The 23096-nt window shown below is 43.0% G+C and overlaps 2 long non-coding RNA genes across 7 annotated transcripts in view; both read right to left on the bottom strand.

Annotated features, from left to right (window-relative positions):
- Window positions 1-13596, bottom strand: part of LOC148139453 (uncharacterized) — a 66438-nt gene extending 52842 nt beyond the window's left edge. For 3 of the 6 annotated variants that reach the window (XR_015753545.1, XR_015753547.1, XR_015753542.1), the window contains exons 1-5: window positions 13011-13230; window positions 12796-12902; window positions 10004-10086; window positions 8178-8277; window positions 7192-7278 (exon numbers count right to left, since the gene is read on the bottom strand). This is a non-coding gene — a long non-coding RNA (uncharacterized LOC148139453). Of the gene's footprint in view, window positions 1-3344; window positions 3450-7191; window positions 7279-8177; window positions 8278-10003; window positions 10087-12795; window positions 12903-13010; window positions 13231-13539 lie in introns of those variants that run through there. The other 3 variants (XR_015753546.1, XR_015753544.1, XR_015753543.1) reach the window with 3 other exon arrangements.
- A 7637-nt stretch (window positions 13597-21233) lies between these two features.
- LOC148139452 (uncharacterized) lies at window positions 21234-22773 on the bottom strand. The gene is made up of 3 exons (XR_015753662.1): window positions 22678-22773; window positions 21394-21446; window positions 21234-21283 (listed from the first exon to the last, which is right to left on the bottom strand). It is a non-coding gene; the product is annotated as an uncharacterized LOC148139452 (long non-coding RNA).
- Between the last annotated feature and the right edge of the window lie 323 nt (window positions 22774-23096).

Below are 23096 nucleotides of genomic sequence, written 5' to 3'. Positions count from 1 at the left end.
AAACCAATGTGTAATATTCATATAGAATCTTTCCAACCTCCTGCGGTTCCATAGTCAGTCTTGTTGATCTTTGAGGGTCCCTATTCTCTGCCTGATCACTCTTTGTCCTTAGTGTATTTCTAGAATCTCTTTGGATTCTCCTTAAACCTATTTCCCAAAGCCATCGCTTGTCCCCTTTTTGCCCTCCTGGTTTCCCTCAAGTATTCTCCTACTGTCTCTATACTCCTCCAGGGATCCACTCAAACCCAGCTGTCTGTACCTGCCATATCCCTCCTTCATTTTCTTGACCAGAGCCTCAATTTCTCTCGACAGGCAGCATTCTCTACGCCTCCCATCCTTGGCCTTAACAGGAACATACTGTCTGTGTACTCTCATTGTCTCATTTTTACAGGCCTATGGAGGCAATGGCAGATGTGGACAGAGAATCAATCATTCTCAGTAAAGAGGAAGTGTTGGGAAAGGTAACAGCCTAAAGGTAAAAGGGGTGCCTGGCCCTGATGGAATGCATCCCAGGGGCTAAAAGAAATGGCCGGGAAAATAGCAAATGTGTTCATGATAATTCGCTAAAATTTGCTGGACTCTGGGACGTATCTGACAGATTGGAAAGCTGCAAATGTGATGCCACTATTTAAAAAAAAACACCTATTAGTTTAACTTCTGTAGTGGGGAAAATGCTTGAACCTCTCAAGGAAGTAGTAGCGAGTTATCCGGGCAGAAACTATCCCATTGAGCAGACACAGCATGGATTCATGAAAGGCAGCTCATGTTTAACGCATTTACTTGAACTATTTGAGGACATCACAAATGCATTGGACCCAGTGGATGTGGTGTATCTGGATTTCCAGAAAGTAATCGACAAGTTGCCACATGAAAGGCTGTATAAGATAAAGGCTGCACGGCGTTAGGGTAATGTATTAGCATGGATACAGGATCGGTTAACCAACAAAAAGTAAAGAATGGGGATAAATGGGTGTTTGGATTAGTGTTGGCACTACAACTGTTTACAATTTACACAAATGTTTTGGAGTTGAGGACCAAGTGTAGGGTGTCAGAGTTCAGATTTGATACAAAGATGAGGTAGAGCAATGTGTGCAGAGGCCACCGTAAGTCTGCACAGGGATACAGATAGGTTGAGTGAGTGGGTAAGGATCTGGCAGATGGAGGACAATATTGGGAAATGTGGGGTCATCCACTTTGGTCGAACTAACAGCAAACTGGATGATAAAATGGTGAAAACTTGCAGCATGCTGCTGTGCAGAGGGAGCTGGGTGTCCTTGTGCATGAATCACAGGAAGTTGGTTTGCAGGTGCAGCAGGTAATTAAGGCAGTGAACGGAATATTGTGCTTCCTTGCTAGAGGGATGGTGATGCTGCAGCTGTACAGGCCACACCTGGAGTACTGTGTACAGGTTTGATCTCCATACTTCAGCGAAGATGTACTGACACTGGAGGGGGTGCAGAGGAAGGTCACTAGTTTGGGCCTGGGGTTGAGAGGGTTAGTGTATGTGGAGAGAAAACTAGTTCTATACTCATTGTAATTTAGAAGAATGGGAGGTTGGATGGGAAAAAAACCAAAATTATGAAGGGAGTAAGTAAGATAGAAGCAGGGAGTTTATTTTCACCAGGGGTGGGTGAACCTAGAGAACATAGCGTCAAAATAAGGTGGAGCAGATTTAGGACTGAGTTTAGGAGTAACTTCTTCAGCTAAAGGGTTGTGAATCTGTGGAATTCCCTGCTGAGTGAAGCAGCTGAGCTATCAACTTTATTTGCCTTTAAGGCAAAAGGTAGATTTGTGAACAGGAAAGGAATTAAGGGTTATGGTGAGAGAGCAGGAATGTGGAGCTGAGGCCATGAAAAGATCAACCCTGATCTTATTGAATGGCAGAGCAGGTTTGAGGGGTCAGATGAAAGTTTTTGCCTTGTGCCATCAAAATTGACCTTTGAAAAGTTAAGTTTCTAAATTGGGCAATCTGGTCTATTATTTTCTATAACTATTTTAAAATTAATAGAATTATCAGAGAATCCCCGAATCCCAACAGTGTGGAATGAGACCATTCGGTCCATCACATCGATACTGACGCTCAGAGCCTCCTAACCTCCCCCTGTAACGTTGCATTTTCCAGGGCCACCCAACCTACACATCCCTGAACACTACGGGCAATTCAGCCTGGATAATCCAATCTACCCTGCACATCTTTGGACAGTGGGAGGAAACCAGAGAACCCGGATGCAATCCACGCAGACAACCGCAATAAGGTGATCATGCCTTTCTTAATTCCCAGTTCCACCCAAATAACTTCACTGGGCGTACTCCCATGAATATCCTCCCTAAGCACAAACATAATGCTATCCCTGATCAAAAACGCTACTCCCCCCCTCTCTTGACCCCGTTTCTATTCTTCCTATAGCATCTATACTCTGAAACATTAAGCTGCCAGTCCTATCCATCCCTGAGCCACGTTTCTGTAATACTCATAATATCCCAGTGCCATGTTCAAAACCATACCCTAAGCCCATCTGCCTTCCCTGTCAGGCCTCTTGCATTGAAATAAATGCAGTGTAACTGCTCAGTCTGACCTCATTCTCTGCTTTGCCCTTGTCTGCCTTGACTAACTGCACCAGCCTCAGACATACCTCTTTTCTCACTATCTATTTGCAATCACACCCACTCCCTCACTGGTTTAATGCCTCCTGAGTAGCATTAACAAATCTCCCTGCCCAGATATTACACACCTTCCAAATCAGGTACTATCCATCCTTCTTATCAGGTCAACTCTACTCCAGAGGAGATCACAATGATGCAAAAATGTGAATCATTTTCCCCTGCACCAGCTCCTTAGCCACTCATCCAGCACCTCCTCCTCTGTAATATGGACATTTCTCAAGACGTCACCATTTATTTCCCCACATTCTATATCGCCCATGTACTTCTTCACAGTAAACACTGATGCAAAGTATTGTTTCCCTATCTCGCCCATCGCCTGAAGCCCCACACAAAGACTGCCTTGCTGATCTCTATTTTCTCCTAGTTAGCCTTTTGTTCTTAATGTATTTATAAAAGCCCTTTGGATTATCCTTAACCCTATTCGCCAAAGCTATCTCACGCCCCCTTTTTGCCTCCTGATTTCCCTCTTAATTATACTCCTACTGCCTTTATACTTGAAGGACTTTTGGATTGGAATAAATGCAAAATACTACATTCTGACAAAACAAACGAGGGTAGGACTTACACTCAATAAAAGTAGGACCTTGAGTAGTGATATGGGAACGAAGAGACCGAGGGCTTCACTCTTTGAAGTTTGTGTCACATGTAGACAGGGTGGTTAAGGTGCTTAGCACACTTACCTTCATTGTTCAGACCTTTGAATACAGGAGTTGGGACGTTATGTTGAGGATGTACAGGACGTTGGGGAGGCTTCTTCTGGAATACTCTGTCCAGTTCTGGTTGTGCTGTTATAGGAAGGATATTATTAAATTGGAGCAGGTTCAGGAGAGATTTACCTGCATGTTGCCATGAATGGAGGGATTGTGTTCTAAGGAGAGGCTGGATAGGCTGGGAAATTTTTCCACTGGCGTGCATGAGGTTGAGGGGTGACCTTATTAGAGGTTTATAAAATCAGAAAGAGTGTAGATAAGGTGAATAGCCGGGGGAGAGGGGGATTCAAAACTCGGGTGCATTCATTTTGAGAAGAAATGAGAAAGGTTTGAGAAAAGACATAAGGGTTTTAAAAAAAAAATATACGTGTGGAATGAATTTCCAGAGGAAGTGGTAGCTGTGAATACAATTACAATATTTAAAATACATTCAGATAAGTACATAAATAGGAAATATTTGGATGGATGTGGACCAAGCGGAGGCACGTACACTTAGTTCAGTTTGGAATTATGGTTGGCATGGACTGGTTGGACCACAGGGCCTGTTTCCTTGCTGTATAACATTATGACTCTAATCCTCACTAACTCTAAATCCCTCCATCCTCAACTCTCCTGATCACTGTCACCTCATCCAGCCTCACAACTCTTCCTTATTTATATAATTCCTCACCAGCCACAGAACGCTCCCTATCTCATGTCCTCCAGTTTCTCAGATCTCTGCTACAAGTGCCTTTCTTTAGTTCCAGCCTTGAGGATGCCCTCATTCACTCTGATTGGTTGGAAGACAAACTGGTACGACCTGGTCCTCTAGTACTGCCCTCTGCCCCCTATTGGCCTGCGCTGACATCAATCACACGAGACCCATTGTGAGGTGAGTGGTGGGATCCTCCCTCTCTCTGTCCTGGGATGAGCTTCATCATTCACAGTGAATGGGGCAGTATCTCAGAGCACAGGGCCTGGGGGCTATTCAGCCCATTGGGACTGTACTCTCTCCCTCTGGAGATGCTGCACATCTGTCCCAATTCCCTTCCCATTTGCCCATAGCCCCCCCAAATCTTCCCCTAAAAAGTAAAATTCCAAATCTGTTTATGAATAACTGCCGAGTCTGTGTCCAGCTGCCAATCAGACAGTTCCAGATGCTCAGACTTTACTGAATAAAATATTGTTCACATATTCACATATTATTTGCCAATTACCTGAAAATAGTTACTAAAATTGTGACATTGTTCACAATTCCCTTCTCTCTGCAAATTAAATATCCTAGACACAAATTTGCAGCTGGTCAAACTCACTGCTTAACCTTCTCAGCTCCACATACAATTATCTGTGCTTCTGCTAGCTCTCTACAAAAGAGGAACACATCTTATTTTCATTTATTCGTGTCACAGAGATGTACAGCACAGAAACAGATCTTTGGTCCAATTTGTCCATGCCAACTAGGAATCCTAAACTAATGGAATCCTATTCCCAGCTATTGATCCGTATCCCTCGAAACCCTTCCTATTCATGTACCCAATCAGATGCCTTTCAAATGTTGTAATTGTATCAGCCTCCACTACTTCATCTGGCAGCTCATCCAATACACACACCACACACAGCTTGAAAACTTTGCTCCTCAGATCCCTTTTAAATCTTTGCTCTCTTGACTTAAGCCCATGTGATCTTGTTTTGGAACCACCTAACCTGGGGGGGGAAGACCCTGGCTGTTCACCTTATCCATACCCCTCATGATTTTACAAATCTACATGAAGTCACCTCTCAATCTTTGACTCTCCAGGGAAATTACCCCCAGCCTCTCCCTGTAGCCCAAATCCTCCAACCCTGGCAAAGTCTTTGTCAATCTTGTCTGAACTCTTTCAAGATTCAGAACATCCTTCCCAGAACAGGGGATTTTGAACTTAAAACAGAATTCCTGAAATGGCTTAATCAATGTCCTGTCCAGCCACAATATGATGCCCCAGCTTCTGTATTCAATGCATCGACCAATAAATATAAGCATACCAAACACCACCTTCACTAGTCCGCCTATCTGCGACTCTACTTGCAACGAACAATGAATCTGAACTCCATGGTCTCTTTGTTCAGCAACACTCCGAAGGACTTTACCATTAAGTGTATAAATCCTGCCCTGATTTGCCTTTCCAAAATGCAGCACCTCGCATTTGTCTAAATTGAACACCGTCTGCCATTCTTTGCTCCAATGGCCCATCTGATGAAGATCCTGTTGTATTCTGAACTAACCTTCTTCGCTGTCCACTACACCTCCAATTTTGGTGTCTTCTGTAAAACCACTGACTATATCTCATATATTCACATCCAAGTCATTTATTTGAGGACCGAATATCCATTCCTGCAGCACACTGCTGCTCACACGCCTCCAGTCCGCAAAGCAACCCTCCATCACCACCCTCTGCCTCCTACCTTCAAGCCAGTTTTGTATCCAAATGGCTAGTTCTCCCAACATTCCATGTTATCTAACCTTGCTAACCAGTCTGCTTTGTGGAACATCGTTCAGTGTCCATATAGACAGCGTCCACAGTCTGTCTTCATCAATCATCTTTGTCACATCTTCAAAAAAACTCAATCAAGTTAGAAAGAGAGAATTACTCACACAAAGTCATGTTGACTATCCTTAATCTTTCCTGGTCTTTCCAAATACATGTAAATCCTATCCCTCAGAATCCCTTCCAATAACTTGCCTACCACTGACTACAGGCTGCCTGTTCTCTTGTTCCCTGGCCTTTCCTTACCACCTTTTTAAAATAACAACACCTGTCTTCCAGCACCTCACCTGTCACAAACGATGATATAAATACCTCAGGGAGGGGCACTGCTTTCCTAGCTTTGCACAAATTTCTGGGATACACCTGATCAGGACCAGGGATTTATCCACCTTGATGCCATTTAAGACATCCAGTACCACCTCCTCTGTAACATGGACACTTTTCAAGTTATCACTGTTGTTAACTATCACGTTCTCCAAACTCTCCAGAAAAGAGAAGCATAGTATCTCTCCCACCTCCTGTTGTTCCACAGATGGCCTTCTTGGTCTGTAAGAAGTTGTATTCTTTGTCTGTTTTTTCTTTTATCCTTGATATATTTGTAGAATCGCTTTGGATTCTACTTAAACCATTTCCTAGAGATATTTCATGTTCCCTTTTTGCTCATCTGATTTCCCTTGAGTATATTCCTGTAAAAACATAAACCTGTACTCCCAAATCCTCCGCCTCTGCCATATCTGCTTCCAGGAGAAGCAATTCCACTCCAGGACATCCCAGAAAGGATTCCTATTTCAAGGACTGCATTTCCCTCTCACGTGATCAAAAATTCCCTCCAATGCATATCCTCCACTTCCCGTACCTCCACCTTCCCCCACCCCTCCAACCACAATAAGAATATAATCCACCGGTCCTCACCTGCCACCCCACGAATCTCCAGATACAGCGCATTAACCTCTGCAACTTCCGCTACCTACAGTCAGACCCCACCACCAGGCATATATTTCCCTCCCCAGCCCTTTCTATGTTCCACAGAGACCATGGGATATTTGGTGCTGATGTGCTGCCCCACTGATACCTCAGTCACTCACCCTTCCCAATGGTCTAGTGATACTATCGCTAGATGGATAATCCAGACACCCAGATAACGTTCTGGGTCCCAGCGTTTGGATCCCGTCACAGCAGACAGTGGAATGTGAATTCAATAAAAATTTGGAAGTAAGAATCTATTAAAGACCATGAATCCATTGTTGATTGTTGCAAAAAGAAAACCATGAGATTCACTAATATCCTTCAGGGAAGGAATCTGCCATCCTTACCTGGTCTGGCCTACATGTGACTCCAGACCCACAGCAACATGGTTGAATCTTAACTGCCCTTGAGGCCCAGCCAGTGACACCCTCATCCTGTGAATGAATTAAAAAAGGTCAAGTCTTGTATACAATCATACTATTCTTACAGATAAGTGATCCGTTAGTAAATTTGCTTCTCAATTCCCGGCTGACTATTTATTTCTCAGTTCCACCTGTACAACTTGCCTGGATGTACTTCCAGGATTATCCTCCTGAAGCCCAGCCATAATGTTATCCCTCATCAAAACCACCTTACCCCCCTGCTCTGTTGCCCCCTTTCTATCCTTGCTATAGCATCTATACCTTGGAACATTAAGCTGCTGGTCCCAACCATTCCTAAGTCATACCTCTGTAATTGCTGTAATATCCCAGTGCCATGTTCAAAACCATACCCTGAGCTCCTCTGCCTGACCTATCGGGCCTCCTGCATTGAAATAAATGCAGTGTAACTGCTCAGTCCTACCTCATTCTGTGCCTTGCCCTTGCCTGCCTTGACTGTTTGACGCCTGAACTGTACCAGCCTCAGACTTGGCTCTTTCCTCACTCTTTTGAGTTTACCTCCATTCCTTCACTGGTTTAATGCCTCCTGAATAGAACTAGCAACTCTTCCCTTTCAGTGCAGGTACAATCCAACCTTCTGATGAAGGTCAATTCTACCCCACAAGAGATTTGAATGATCCAACAATGTGAACTCTTCTATTCCTATGTCATTGATAAATAAACAACAGCCTCCCGCAAAATGGTTATTCTCCCCTTTAAGAATATTCTGCTCCCTCTCCGAGGCATCCTTGTACAAAAATTACACATTCGAATAATAAACCTTACACTCATCACATCATTACAAAATGATTACATAACACATGATGGTTTGGGGAGACCTTTTGAGAGAATGTGATGATTCAAAGGAGAATTTTTAAGCAGCAAAAGGGATTGATCTGGAACGCAATACTCACACACACACAATGCGAATATCCAGGTCCTGATGTACTGAGTAATTCAGAGTTTGGCAGAACATTTACTGAGATTACCATCTGAATGTCCACCTGTAATATCCTGTAATACAAGTTTATACAATCTGTCACTCTCAGTTCAAGTTAGAAACCCACACCATCCCCTCCTCCTGGCGCAGGATTACTGTACATAGTTACAACAGGTCATCAGGAAGGGGAATGGAATGTTTTGTTTGGAGGGTTTTCAGTATGAGAGTTTGGAGTATATACCTGAGAGTAACGTGAGGAAGTGGTGGTGAGACCACCATATCTGGAGTAATGTGAGCAGTTTTGGTCCCTTTAGATAAGGAAATGTGTCACTTTATTGGAGGCATTTCAGGGAAGATTCACTAGTAGAAAGTGCGGACTGCAGATGCTGGAGATCAGAGCTGAAAAATGTGTTGCTGGAAAAGCGCAGCAGGTCAGGCAGCATCCAAGCAGAAGGAGAATCAACGTTTTGGGCATAAGCTGATGAAGGGTTTATGCCCGAAACATTGATTCTCCTGCTCCTTGGATGCTGCCTGACCTGCTGTGCTTTTCCAGCAACACATTTTTCAGCAGGGAAGATTCACTGGGATGATCCCTGGTTTGGAGAGATTATCTTTTAAATAAAGGCTGAACAGGTTGGGACTCTACTCACTGGATTTTGGAGAAAGAGAGGTGATCTCATTGAGACAGATGGGATTCTTAAGGGGTTTGACAGGATAAATACTGAGTGGATGTTTCCGAGTGTTAATACTGAAAAGGGAGTCTGGAACCAGATTCTGGGTCAGTCGCGGAATCAAGGGTTCTGCTTCAGATTCGTCAAGTTTAAGGCGACACAGAGGCGGGTAAGGGGTTTCAGTAGCAATGGAGCTGGGGTGAGGTGGAGACAAACAATGTTTAAGAGATTGGAATTCCCTGGTGTTTGGGATTGTGCAGATGTCTGATCAGAAGGTCACCTTAGGGTCAAATATAACAGCAATATTGTGAAGAACGTATTTCTGCCTCAGACAGTTACCAGGGAGAGGGAGAGGCTCAGCAGTAAGAGAAAGGAGTTTGGAATAACAACTGAAGGCAATGGGTTTAACCGTTACAATGTTTCATTGGAGGAAACTGCAGCTAATCAAGTAGTGGGAATGTGATAAGCAGTTTGGTAACTGAGTAACAGTGGAACAATGGAGAGGGATGGTGGGGAGGGAGAGCTGGACAGTGTCAATGTACATGTGAAACCTAACATGGTGCTTTTTCACAATGTCAACTCCTGGCAGTATGTAGGTGAGATACAGGAGAGAGCAAGGATAGATCCACGAGGGACACCAAATGCAAGGAATTCAGAAAGGAAAGAGAGAGTGGAAATGGAGCAGGATTTTCCAAAAACCATGAGGTCAAAAGGAAGTTTTTCAAAGAAGGGGAGAGAAGGGCATAACCAGAAAAGACAGACAGCCAGAACAAGGAACAATATCTGTGAATCGGTGAGGAGGAGGAGGAGACAGAGTGTTGGAAAGTCTGTGGTTTAGCAAGCTTTGGGTAAATTGTAAAGATGAGCTCTGATAAGGCTTAACAAGAGACTGGAGAAAGATGTAGGTTTAGGACAAAAACTAGGAACACCACGTGAGGCAGTTTGGCTCGGTGGGCTAGTGGGAGGGAGGGAAGCAGCAGATCGGATTATCTCAGTCATGGTGACAAAGAAACTCCATGTGCTCCTCACTCATGTTATTGGAGGGGAGGATAGAGGAGACAGGATGATGGACAGTGTTTTACAGAGAAACAAATCCAGGGTTAGTGATATTTAAAATGAGTGAACAAACCTGATGTGTTTAGCTTTTATCCAGAATATTAAAACAAATGACTGAAGTCCTGGTTCGAATCCCATCTTTATAGATGGTGGAATCTGAATTCACGAAAAAATAACTGGAATTAGGAATCTCCTGATTTCCATGAAACCATTGTTAATGGTAAAAAAAATCCTGCCAACCTGACAGCGGCCCAGCCAGCTACTCACTGTACTAATCACTGCAAAGTCTCAACACAGGAATGAAACTGGATGGACCATGTGGCATCTAACAAGGCACCAGAAATTACAACCACAGAATCAGCCCTCTCGATGGTGCAACGTCCTCCTCACTAACATATGGTTTTTGGTGCCAAAATGTGGAGAGCTGTACCTCAGACTAGTCAAGAAGCAGCCTGACATAGTCATATTCACGGAATCATCCCTTACAGACAATGACCAGACACCACCATCACCATCCCTCGATATCGAGAGTGTGGTGCTGGAAAAGCACAACAGTCAGGCAGCATCAGAGGAGCAGGAGAATCGTCGTTTTGAGCCTCAGCCCTTCATCAGTCTGATCTGGTGTGCTTTTCCAGCACCACACTATCGACTCTGACCTCCAGCATCTGCAGTCTTCAATTTCTCCTAAAATCTCTGGATATGTCCTGTCCCACCGGCAGCACAGACCAGACAGAGGTGGTGGCACAGTGGTGTACAGACAGGGAGGATTCGCCCTGGGAGTCTCATGGCTCCTGCTGATTACCATGTACCGTCCTCCCTTGGCTGATGGATCAGTTCTCCTTCATGTTGAACATTTGGAGGAAGCACTGAGGCAACAAAATGGTGTCAAACATACTCTGGGTACAGGATTTCAATGTCCACAATCGAGACTGGCTCTGCAACAGAATTACTGACTGAGCTGGCCAGGTCCTAAAGGACATAGCTGCTCAACTGAGTCTGCAGCGTGTGGTGAGGGAACCAACAAGAAGGAAAAAAACATACTTGATCTCATTGTTATGAATTGACAAGCTGCAGATATGTCTGGCCATGACAGTTATCGGTAAGAACGACCATCACATGTTCCTTTTGGAGACAATACCTTGCCTTAAAGTTGAGAAAACCTCCGCTGTGTTGAGTGGCACTATCACCGTTCTAAATGGGACAGACTTCAAAGAGATGTAGAATCTCAAATAGGGTATCTATAAGGTACTGTGGGACATCAACAGCAGCAGAACTGTACTCCAGCACAATCTGTAATCTCATGGGTTTGTAAATCCTGCTCTCACCCATCACAATGGACAGTAAAGGAGGGCTTGCCAAGAGCAGCACCAGGCATACCTAAAAATGAAGTGCTAATCTGGTGAAGCTATCAAACGGAACTACCTGCATATCAAACAGCATCAGCAGCAAGCAACAGAGCTAAGTGTTCCAACATCCAATGGAACAGATCGGAGCTCTGCAGTTCTGCCACATCCAGTTGTGAACGGTGATGGACAATTAAACAACTCACTGGAGGAAGCATCACAGATATCCCCACCCTTACTGATGAAGGGGCCTCACACATCCATGTACCAGATAAGATGACAGCATTTGCAGCAATCTGCAGCCAGAAGTGCAAAGTGGGATGATCCATCTCAGCCTTCTCCAGTGGTTTCCAACATCACAGATGTGAGTTTTAAACCAGTTCGATTCAGTTTGAATCACATCAAGAAATGGTTAAGTAGTGTAAAGGCTACTGGCCCTGCCAATATTCTGGCAATCATACTGATGGCTTGTGCTCTAGAACTTGCCACCCACCGAGCCACGTACCGCTCCAGCACTGGCATCTACCGACAATGTGGAACATTGCCCAGGGATGTTCAACACAAAAGCACAGGGCAATCCAACCCAGGCAATTTCCATCTATCAGTCTACACTCGATCAGCAGTAAAGTGATGGAAGATGTCATCACCAGGGCTACCAAGCAGCAGCTGCTCAGCAACAGTCAGCTGAGCGACACTCACTTTAGGCTCCACCAGGGCCAATGAGCTCACGATTGTGTCACCGCCTGATTCACAAACTGACAACCAGCTGAATCCCAGAGGTGAGGTGAGGGTGATAGCTCAGCCCCACTCCAAGATCACTATTTCGAGCTGATTTCACCCTTGTCTCAACACAATGTGATGAAAGTATATGAGCTATCTCTAGACTTCATTATCCAAACTCAATCCCTGGCCAGCTTCCCACATTCAACCTCCCTGTAATCTCAAGAACATCTAAATATCTGCTTGTTGATTCATCAAAAGTCTCCTATTCATAAGCAACAACATAGAGTCATAGAGATGTACAGCATGGAAACAGACCCTTCGGTCCAACCCATCCATGCCAAACAGATATCCCAACCCAATCTAGTCTCACCTGCCAGCATGTGGCCAATATCCCTCAATTTAAATTTCTCACACTTGATTTAATTCCTGGCTGTGATAATCCCGAGCTCCCTGCACCACACACACTTTGAGACCTCGACAACCCATTTTCTTTGAGACTCCCAACAATTTGTTAATTCATTACTTCATCTGTGTGGCTGTTTCTACAGTTGCTGAAGCAGCATGGTCTGAAATTCGCAACCAAAATCTCACAGCTCTGTTTTCCACCTTTAAGACATCCCTCAAAACCTACTTTTGGTCACCTGACCTAATATCTCCACCTCTGGCCATATGTCTAAAGTTCTCAATAGTATTTTTGTGAAATTATAAGCATGATAATAAAAATACAAACTGTTGTTGATTTGACATTATTTTCAAATCATCACTGTTGCTGTAATGAATAATCTGTAATGTCTCTTACCCAACCACATTGTCGGAGCACCTTCACCACACAAACTGCAGCTGTACAAGAAAGTCAAACATCACCCTCTCCACAAGCAACAGGGCTTTGGCATTAATCACTGGTATCTGTGGAAGGAGAAACACAGTTGATGTTTCATGGAGTGCAAAATGGATTACAGGGAATGAAAATGGTGCAGAATTTGACAGCCAGAAATGGAAGGAAAATACACTTGCTTTTTGGAAAAAAGAATTCTTGACTGTCAAAAATATTCAAGAAAAAAGTAATCTGATAATAGAGCAGCACATGGTCAGGGGCTGGGCCGCAGCGAAAAACTCATTTGCAAAGGTCTATAAAAGTAATAATACAGTAGTAAACAGACCAAAAATACACCCATGGTTCGAGACTGAGGAAGCTAGACATTGACAAAATGGCCATGAGGGAGCCCAGAGGTGAATCAGAGCAGTATGGGCTGCTCTGATCACAAAGACTCTATACCAGAGAAAGGCTGCACATGCGCCTGGCTGCACCTTGCCCCCTACAAAGATGGCGGCTCCGCACGTGTCCAGTGAATCATTGTCCCGAATAAAGATGGCGGCGCTCACTCAGGCCTGCAGCCGCGCTGAGGCCATTCCTCATTTACTGCAAACACGGGACTGGGACGTTCAAATTTGTGTTTTCCGACGTGCACAATTTGTTTGTAAAACCTCTCCGCTCATGGCAACACAGTTTTTCTCCCATTTCCCTGTTTATTTCTTTCCTTACCGTATCCTTTCTCTCCATAACTTCCCGAGCATTCATTACAGCGACTGTGCGCCGCGCGCGAGTGATCACATGGTTTAGTTTAGCTCCGCCCAACATTCACTTTGATTGGTTGGAGGACCAACATCCCGCTAGGTCATCCAGCTCCGCCCACCGTCCTTTCATTGGTCCGGTGCTGACATCAATCACCCGGAGTCCCTTTGTTGGCGAGAACATGCGCAGTGCGTCCTGCTTTAGCTGATATGTTGGGTGTCTGTGATGGGAGAGTTTACTGAGGGTAAGAATTCCCTTTGTGTGAGCTCTGCAGTAGATTTCCTTTATTCATGGAGGGGATTGCCTTCCTACTCATGACTGTATAGCTGTGATTGATGAATCAATGCCTTCTGAATCAGTACATAAACACCCCATTTTCACTCCTTTACACAACATCTGAGATCTTAAGCACATTGTATCACGCTCTTCTTTGGAAACAAAAAAAAACATGAAATAGAGCCTCAAGGAATCGGTGCAGGAGTAGGGCATTCATCGCCTTCAGCTTGTTCCCCCATTCTATCAGATCATGGCTTGGCCAACCCAGACCTCAATACCTCTTTTATGCTTGATCCGCATAGCCCTCAACTGCTCAATATTTCAAAAATCTATTTGCCCTTTTTTAAAATAATTTGAGAGAGAATCATAGATTCCCTACTATGTGGAAACAGGTCCTTCAGCCCAACAAGCCAGAACAACCCTCCGAAGAGTAAGCCAACCATTCCCCTCCCACACTGAACTTTCACAATTGTTTGGGTGCGGAAATTCTAGCCATTCACAGAGAAAAAGTTCTTTACTTTTTCTAAAATGAATGTTCCCTTATGTAATGTCCCCTGGTTTGAGACTTCACTGGTGCTAGAAAATCTAGTCAACATCTACTCTGTCAAGCTCCTCAGAATCTTGTTTCCATAAGATCACTCCTGCTTATCTATTCTTGATAGGTCAACACTTTCGTCCTCGAAACATCTAATTGAATCTTTTTTGAATGGTCTCCGATGTTGGTTTATCCTTTATTAAATATGGGAGCTAACATTGTATACAACACTGCAAGTGAGGACTCACCAACAGCCAGTGTGGTAAACCAATCGTCAATCCATGCTAATACATTACGCCGATACCATGAGCTCCTAAATTGAGCAATTGACTTTTATGTAGCACCTTATCATTTGCATTTTTAAAACCCAAATACAGAACATCATTGGATTGCCCTTTATCAGCCCTGCTTGTTATCTCCTCAATGAACTGTCGCAAATTTGTCAAATATAATTTCTCTTTCACAAAACCCAGTCTACCATGTTTAATGATAAGCTTTTCTAAATGTCCTGCAATTTCTTACTTTAATATTTGACTCTGTAGATTCTTTCAGTAGCTTTGTTAAGTATGATTCCCCTCTCTTAAATCCACGCGGACTCTGTCCAATCCTGTCACTGTTCAGTAAGAAACTTGACTGTATCCCAATGTAGTTAGTAAATGTATCTATATTTATTTTTAAAAATCGATTACTTATCAATGCTGGACCCATGCAATATCAATAAATTAGTGACTCTGAATTTGGGTAATAATATTTTTTCTGTTAATTCCTTTACGTACTGTGTTATGCAGACAGCGCCAAGCTGTTACTCTCAATTGTGAGTAACTTTGAAAATAATATATTTTAAAAATGACATCCCAAAATACTACCTCATTATTGTGCAAGGAGGATTTTGCATTCAATAGTTTGCAGATAAAATTGAACAGCTTTTTGCTGCAATTTGGCCAGACTGCAGGTTACTCCAAAGTGGCAACTCTGCTCTCAAATTCTTACTTGACACTGCCCAAGGCGATACTGGTGGGACTTCACTTTGCCATTCTTGTTCACCAGCTTTATTTCCAGGTTTAATCCTATAATCATTCTAGAGCTTGTAATTTTAACCAAACTTATCTTTTAGGTACATATGTAAATATCATACTGAAATGTTGCTCTGAATGGTAACAAATCTGAAATTAGTCTCTAATCAGATAGTAACGTGCTTCGACCTTTCTACGTATGTGTTGCCATAAGTCTATGCCAGTTATTTTTCTGAAGCCTGTGATTGCTGATGAAGGGCTTATGCCTGAACCATCAACTCTCCTGCTTCTCGGATGCTGCCTGACTTGTTGTGCTTTTCCAGCATGACACTTTTCGACTCTGATGTCCAGCTTCTTTGGTCGTCACTTTCTCCTTTGAGTAGATTAAACCAAGAATATTTTTTGTTGATCACAGTGCAATAGGAACCAATTCATGAAATTCAGATATCTCACATTTACCTTAACTATGTGAAGGCTAAGACATTAATAAATTATTGTCAGTAATTGAAACCGTGCTGACAAACTTGTGCAGTATCAGTGCCTCAGCTTTAGAGTGTTCCCAGATATCGCACAGCTGCAGTATTTTGTTTTGCACTCGGCTATATTTTGTTCTCAATTGTTTCTTTGTGAAAGATTACAAAATTAACTTAGATGAATTAACTTATGATTTCTTTAACCAATGTTAGAGAAAACAACGTCAGTATTTCAAGTGCTGATAAAGTAAAATAAAATGATAATCAGTAGAAAGGGTTTAAGATGGATATGGAACAAATGCTGGAACAAATGCTGGGATGAGATTAATTTAGGATATCTGGTCAGCATGGGCAAGTTGGACTGAAGGGTCTGATTGTGTGTTGTACAACTGTGACTTCATTCTCTCAATTATTCAAGAATTTGAATACTTCGAGGAGGAAAAGGAGAATTTATGCAGAGAATGCACTTGAAATGATAATTGAGGTGTATCAAACTCACATTGTTTCATGACCTTTTCCTCTGGGTTCTTCAATGAACAAACTTGTTTTATTATCTGAATAACTATGTATCATGTGATTTGTTTTGCACAAAATATTTCGTTAGGATCTCGTGAACTATTAAGAAGTGTTCATGTTTAAAATTTAGGCAGCGTGATTATTAAGCAAGAAAAGGTGAGTGTTTTACTCCCACTGAATCATTGCTCTATAAAAGGTGACAAGCTTTTTATCTTTTCTGGGCACTGAATATATGGAAGTCAATTCTGAAGGAAAAAATCCTCGACGGTAATTTTTTTTTCGATTACTTACAGTGTGGAAACAGGCCCTTCGGCCCAACAAGTAACACCGACCCGCCGAAGCGCAACCCATCCAGACCCATTCCCCTACACCTAACACAATTTAGCATGTCCAATTTACCTGACCTGTACATTTTTGGACTGTTGGAGGAAACCGGAGTATCTGGAGGAAACCCACGCAGACACGGGGAGAATGTGCAATCTCCACACAGTCAGTCACCTGAGACGGGATTTGAACCCGGGTCTCTGGTGCTCTCTGGTGCTGTGAGGCAACAGTGCTAACCACTGTGCCACCCCAATTACTCCCCATATGTTCCCACATATGGGGAGTAATTGCTTCTGGTCACTCTTCAGGCTATAGAGGCTCGGAAAGAAATGAGTTGGCAAAAGTTTGTCCATCCAAATGATGTTGCTATGCTCATTGGTAAACTTGCAAGATCTATTGAAGAAACACGTGTTTCAGAGTGTATGCAATAAACCTGAACATTGTTATTTTTTCACAGAGCTTGGGACCCGACTGGAGCAGCAATGAAGCTCGTATTGTTTTTTTAAATTTCCGAGCTTGCCAAATTATTGTTGGTAAATGCAGGTGACTTTATCAAAGCACATTTCACACTCCCCAGCTAGGAATTTGGTCCCAATTCTGTCAGTCCATCCATTCCTATGGATCACAGGTATTTTAGATGTGAGCACTCCATTTAACTATTTGAATTGAATACTTCAGTGGTTAAATCCTCTTGCATTCTTAATTTCAAATTACTCAATGTGATTTTTTTGTCCCCCCTGAATTTGCCAAGCACTGGGCAGTTCTGGAATATTCGAAATATTTACAATAGATGCATTCACACTATTGAAGGCAACCTGGCAGATTTGAATACCATTCAGGTAGTCAACAACAATACATAAGTAACTTTATGAATTGCTTACTGTACACCAACAACGCAAACCAAGTATCAGTGAAACCACAGACTGTTTCCCAAGGATTCCCAAATCTAAACAGGGCATTCCAGATATGCTCACTATCACCATCTGGGAGCAGTCTCCAAAAGTGCTCCCAGAATTTAGAAAGTGCATTCACTGCCCTCCAAAGCTCAATCTGCTGTCACAGGCTTCACTCTTATTGTATACAATGGTAGTTATTGTCCAGTTCTTTAACGTGACAAATGATTTTACAAACAATTTATAAAATACTTTAAATCCTGAGGAAATGTGATGTCAGCCCTTTGTAGAAGTGAAAGAAAGTGTGATGTTTGTTTGACCTTTGGCTCTATGTATCAGACTGAACTGAACCTTTAGCAAGATGTGGGATGTTTCCCACACACTTTGTTTAAAAAAAGCAAAGATTTTGCTCTGAGATTTAAATGTTCAATCAGGTTTAATAAAAATCTTTCCAAAAATTGAGAGTTTGACTTCAGCTCCTGTAAAGAGACACGCTCTTTGCCTTCAATTTTGTGACATGTGATCATTCTTCGGTAAAGGTGGCTGTGTGCAACACTGCAGGATGTTGTCTGAAGTTCCTCATTGGGTGGATGAGCTTTATTACTGGTGTAACTCGGCTAATTTTGAAATGGAATATTACTTTGAGTTAAATCTTGTTTTTAAACTGAGGCGTGCTTGTGTAACTCAAGTGTGGAAACTATGCTCATGTTTGCAATGAACCTTTCACTTTTGCAGATTAGTATTTTTCCGATCTGTTTTGTAAATAAAGTTGAATATCGAAAGCACAGTGATGGAGAACTGCAGGCCCAGCAGCATCTCTGAGGGGAATTAAACATTGTAAGTTCCAAGTCCAATGACCTTTTGTCCATTCAGACAAAAACTTGAAATGTAACAATTATTTTTCTCATCACCGATGCCCTCAGAACTGCTGAGTTTCTCCAGCACTTTGTTTCTGGGTTTAGATCTCCAGCACCTGCAGTTTATTGTTTAGATCCTATGATTTGACTTGTGGAGCGAGAGGCATCAACTGTGATCAACGAGGATAAAAGTCCCCAACCACGGAAAACAAACTGGTTCTTTATACTTTTCAAAACACGACTGTAAATAAGAAATGCAATTAAGCTAAGTGCAAGATGGTATACCACCAGCCTTGTCTCAAACCTGCTACTCATCTTTGAGAACTCATCTGTCAGAATTGTGTTTGCTCGCTTCCTTTGAGATCACGGTCCACAAATGTCCCAGTTCCAATTCCTGGGCCGGGCCCAGTTACCACACTGCAGTGGGGTGGGGAGCTTTGTGTCAGCCTGAAGTTTTTGTTAATAACAACATTGCAGGTTGAAGTTGACGGTTTTGACGAATATTGCGTCGTTAAACTTGGAGGCAATCCTTCCGAATGTATTGACTAACTGGACTGAGCCTGTTTACATGCAGTCCTGTTCGTAGTACTGTAATATTCTAAGTTAAGAATCACACAACACCGGTTATAGTCCATCAGGTTTAATTGGAAGCAAACTAGCTTTCGGAGCACCGCTCCTTCATCAGGTGAGTGTGGAGGGCACAATTCTAAGGCACAGCATTTATAGCAAAAATTTATAGTGTGACGTAACTGAAATTGTCCATTGAAAAATACCTTGGTTGTATGTTGAGTCTTTCATCTGTTCGAATATCATGATAGTTTCACTTCTTTCATGTATAAATCACAAAACCTTTCTTTCAAAAGTTGCATTCCTGACAGTGGCCCATCAAATCACTCATTGTATTAGTCACTGCACAGTCTCAACAAAGGAATGAAACTGGATGGACCACATTACATCTACCAATGCACTGGAAAATACAACAACACAATCAGCCCTCTTGACCCTACAACCTCTGTCTCACTGTGGGCCAACAGCAGAACCAGAACTGTACCCCAGCCCAATTTTGTAATCTAATGGCCTGGTATATCCCCCACTCAACCATTAACATCAAGCCAGGGGAATCAACACTACTTCAATGGAGAGTTCCGCAGGGCATGCCAGGAGCAATACCAGACATACCTGAAAATGTGGCGCCAACCTGGTGAAGGTACAGTGCAAGCAACACCAAATAGAACTATGTGATCCAACAACCAGTGGATCAGATCTGAGCTCTGCAATTTTGTCACACCTAGTCAGGAATGGTGATGGGCAATTAAACAACTCACTGCAGGAAGCATCACAGATATCCCCACCCTTAATGATGGAGGGGCCTCACACATTCATACAACAGATAAGACGACAGCATTTTCAGCAATTTTCAGCCAGCAGTGCCAAGTGGATGAGGCTTCTCCATTTGTCCATGACATCACAGATGTGAATCGAATTGGTTGAAAACCCATTTCAAATCAGATCAAGAAATGGACAAGTAGTGTAAAGGCTATGGGCCCTGCTAGCATTGTGGCAATATATACTGATAGCTGTGCTCCAGAACTTGCTGAAAATGTGTTGCTGGAAAAGCGCAGGCAGGTCAGGCAGCATCCAAGGAGCAGAAGAATTGACGTTTCGGGCATGAGACTTTCTTCAGGAATGAGTTTCTGAATGCTGCCTGACCTGCTGCGTTTTTCCAGCTACACATTTTCAGCTCTGATCTCCAGCATCTGCAGTCCTCACTTTCTTCTCCAGAACTTGCTGCCCACCAAGACAAGTACTGCTCCAGCACTGGCATCTACCGATATTGGGAAATGTTTCCCAGTGTTGTTCAACACAAAACCGCAGGACACATCCAACCCAGCCAATTTCCCTCCATCGGTCCACACTCGCTCAGCAGTGAAGTGATAGACGTTGTCATCGATAGTGCTGTCAAGCACATGCTCACAATAACCTGCTCAGTGACGCCCAGTTTGGGTTCTTGCAAGGCCAATCAGCTTCTGAGCTTGTTACAGACTTGATTCACAAACTGACAAACAGCTGAAGGTAACAGCCCGTCCCACTCCAAGACCACTATTTCGACTTCAGTGATATCATCTGACCTCACCACAGTCTCAGCTAATTTAATGAAATTCTCATTCATTCATTTTATGAACTCTAGATTTCATTATCTAAACCAACTCCTGGCCAGCATCCCACAATCACCCTCCCTATAATCTCCAGAATATTGAAAACTCTACTGCCCAAGTGTTCACTTGTACCAGAACTTGCTGATCCATCAAAAAGGCTCCCATTTATAAGCAACAGCAATTTACTTTCACATCCTTGACTTAATTCCTGACTGTAATCATTCCTATCTCCATGCACCAGACACACTTTCACATCTCAATAACTCATTTCAGTTTAGACTCCCAATGATATGTTTATTTTTGAGTTCAGCTGTGTGACTGTTTCTACAGATTCCAAGGCAACACGGTCTGGAATTCCCACCCTCTAAGATCTGCTTTCTTCCTATAAGTCATTCCTGAAAAATTGCTTATTTCGCAAAGGTTTGGTCACCGGACATAATATTCTCCATCTGTAGCCTTATGTCAAAAGTTCTCAATATTTTGTGAAATTAAAAATGTGTTGATTTATACAGATATCTTCTACGCTTCACTATCTCTGAGTGCATAATCTGTAATGTCTCCTACCCAACCACGTTGTGGGAACACCTTCACCATACCAACTGCAGCAGTACAAGGAAGTCAAACATCACCTTCTCAACAGGCAACAGAGCTTTGGCCTTGATCACTGGTATCTGTGGAAGGAGAAATACACATCATGTTTCAGGGAGTGCAATATGATTTATGGGGGAATGAAAATGGTGCAGAATTTGACTGTCAGAAATGGAAGGTAAAAACCACTCACTTATTGGAAAAAAAAGAACTCTTGACCGTCAAAGATATTGTGGAAAAAATAACCTGATAATAGAGTATATGGTCAGGAGCCAGGCAGCAGTGGACAATTCATTTACAAAGAGGACTGTGAACGGAATAGTAAAATACTACACAGAGCAAAAATACACACGAGAGACTGAGAAAGCTAGATAACAAACAAGTGGACATCAAGGAGCCCAGAGATGAATCAGAGCAATGTTCACTTTTATGATCCCACAGTCAGATGTCTAGCACAGAAATAGACTTTTTGGTCCAACCCATCTTTGCCAACCAGATATTCTAACCTAATGTATTCCCATTTTCCAGCACTTGGCCAACATCCCTCTGAACCCTTCCTATTCAAATGCCTTTGAAATGTTACAATTTTAGTTGCCCTTTAGGCTCCTTTTGAATTTCCCACCCCACCCTAAACCTATATCCTCTAGTTCTGGGGTCTACCAACCCTTGTCTACTTACGCTATCAATGTCCCTCACGATTTTTATAAGCCTCTATAACATCACACCTCAGCCTATGACACTGCAGGGAAAATGGCCCCAGCCTATTATGCCTCTCCCCGCAACTCATATCCTCCAACACTGGCAACATCCTTGAAAATCTATTCTCAAACCTTTCAAGTTTCAGTGCCTCCTTCTGATGGGAGGGAGACCAGAACTACACATAATATTCCAAAAGTGACCTAACCAATGACCTGTCCAGCTCCTTTACCCAATGCTCTGACCAATAAGGGGAAGCATACCAAATGCCTTCTTCACTGTCGTATCTACCTGCAACTCTACTTTCAAGGAAATATGAACCTACATTCCAAGGTCTCTTTGTTCACAAGATTTTCCAAGATCTTACAATTCAGTGTGTGAGTCCTGCTCTGATTTGCTTTTCTAAAATGCAGCACCTCACATTTACCTAAATTAAACCCTATCTGCCACTCCCCAGCCCATTGTTCCATTCGATCAATATCCCATTGTACTTTGAGATACCCTTTATCACTGTCCACAATACCTCCAATTTTGGTGTCACCTGCAAACTTACTAACTGTACCGCCTCTATTCACATCCAAATCATTTAAATGAATGAAAAAACAAATCCAGAAAAAAAAATCCATTTCTCTGGGTGTGAATATGCTCTGTGCAAATCCTGCCCTGTGACTCCCTACCAGAGAGGGCTGCACATGCGTCCCGCTGAACTTTGCCCCCAACAAAGCTGGCGGCTGCACGGGTCCAGTGAATCGTTGCCCCGAATAAAGATGGTGGTGCTTACTCGAATCAATCGCTGGATGAGGCATTTTCCCGTTTACTGCAAAAACGGGACTGAGTTTCAAATTTGTATTTTCGATGTGCACCAAATGTCTGTAAACCCTCTCAACCCATACCGACACCATTTCCCTCCCGCTTCCTGCTGTTTATTTCTATCTTTACCAACAGCTCTCCATCCACACATCCCGAACAGACCGCGAGGATGATCAAGTGGTCTAGTCTAGTCCCGCCCCTCATTCACCCTGATTGGTCGGAGGACCAACTGTGCGCCAGGTCCTCCAGCTCTGTCCCTGCCTTTCCATTGGTCCGCCGCTGACATCAATCACCCGGGGCGCATTGTTGGCTGGAGCATGCGGATTGCTTCGTGGCTTTTGTTGCTGTTCATGAGTTACAGAAATGACAACAGCATCTCAAAACCCCCTG

Source organism: Chiloscyllium plagiosum, unplaced genomic scaffold (assembly GCF_037043375.1).
Source record: "Chiloscyllium plagiosum isolate Xiang-an unplaced genomic scaffold, Cpla_swu_hap1 HiC_scaffold_38, whole genome shotgun sequence".
NCBI lineage: Eukaryota > Metazoa > Chordata > Chondrichthyes > Orectolobiformes > Hemiscylliidae > Chiloscyllium > Chiloscyllium plagiosum.
Note: the sequence above shows the minus strand (reverse complement) of the source record. Positions and strands in the feature narration are given on the sequence as shown.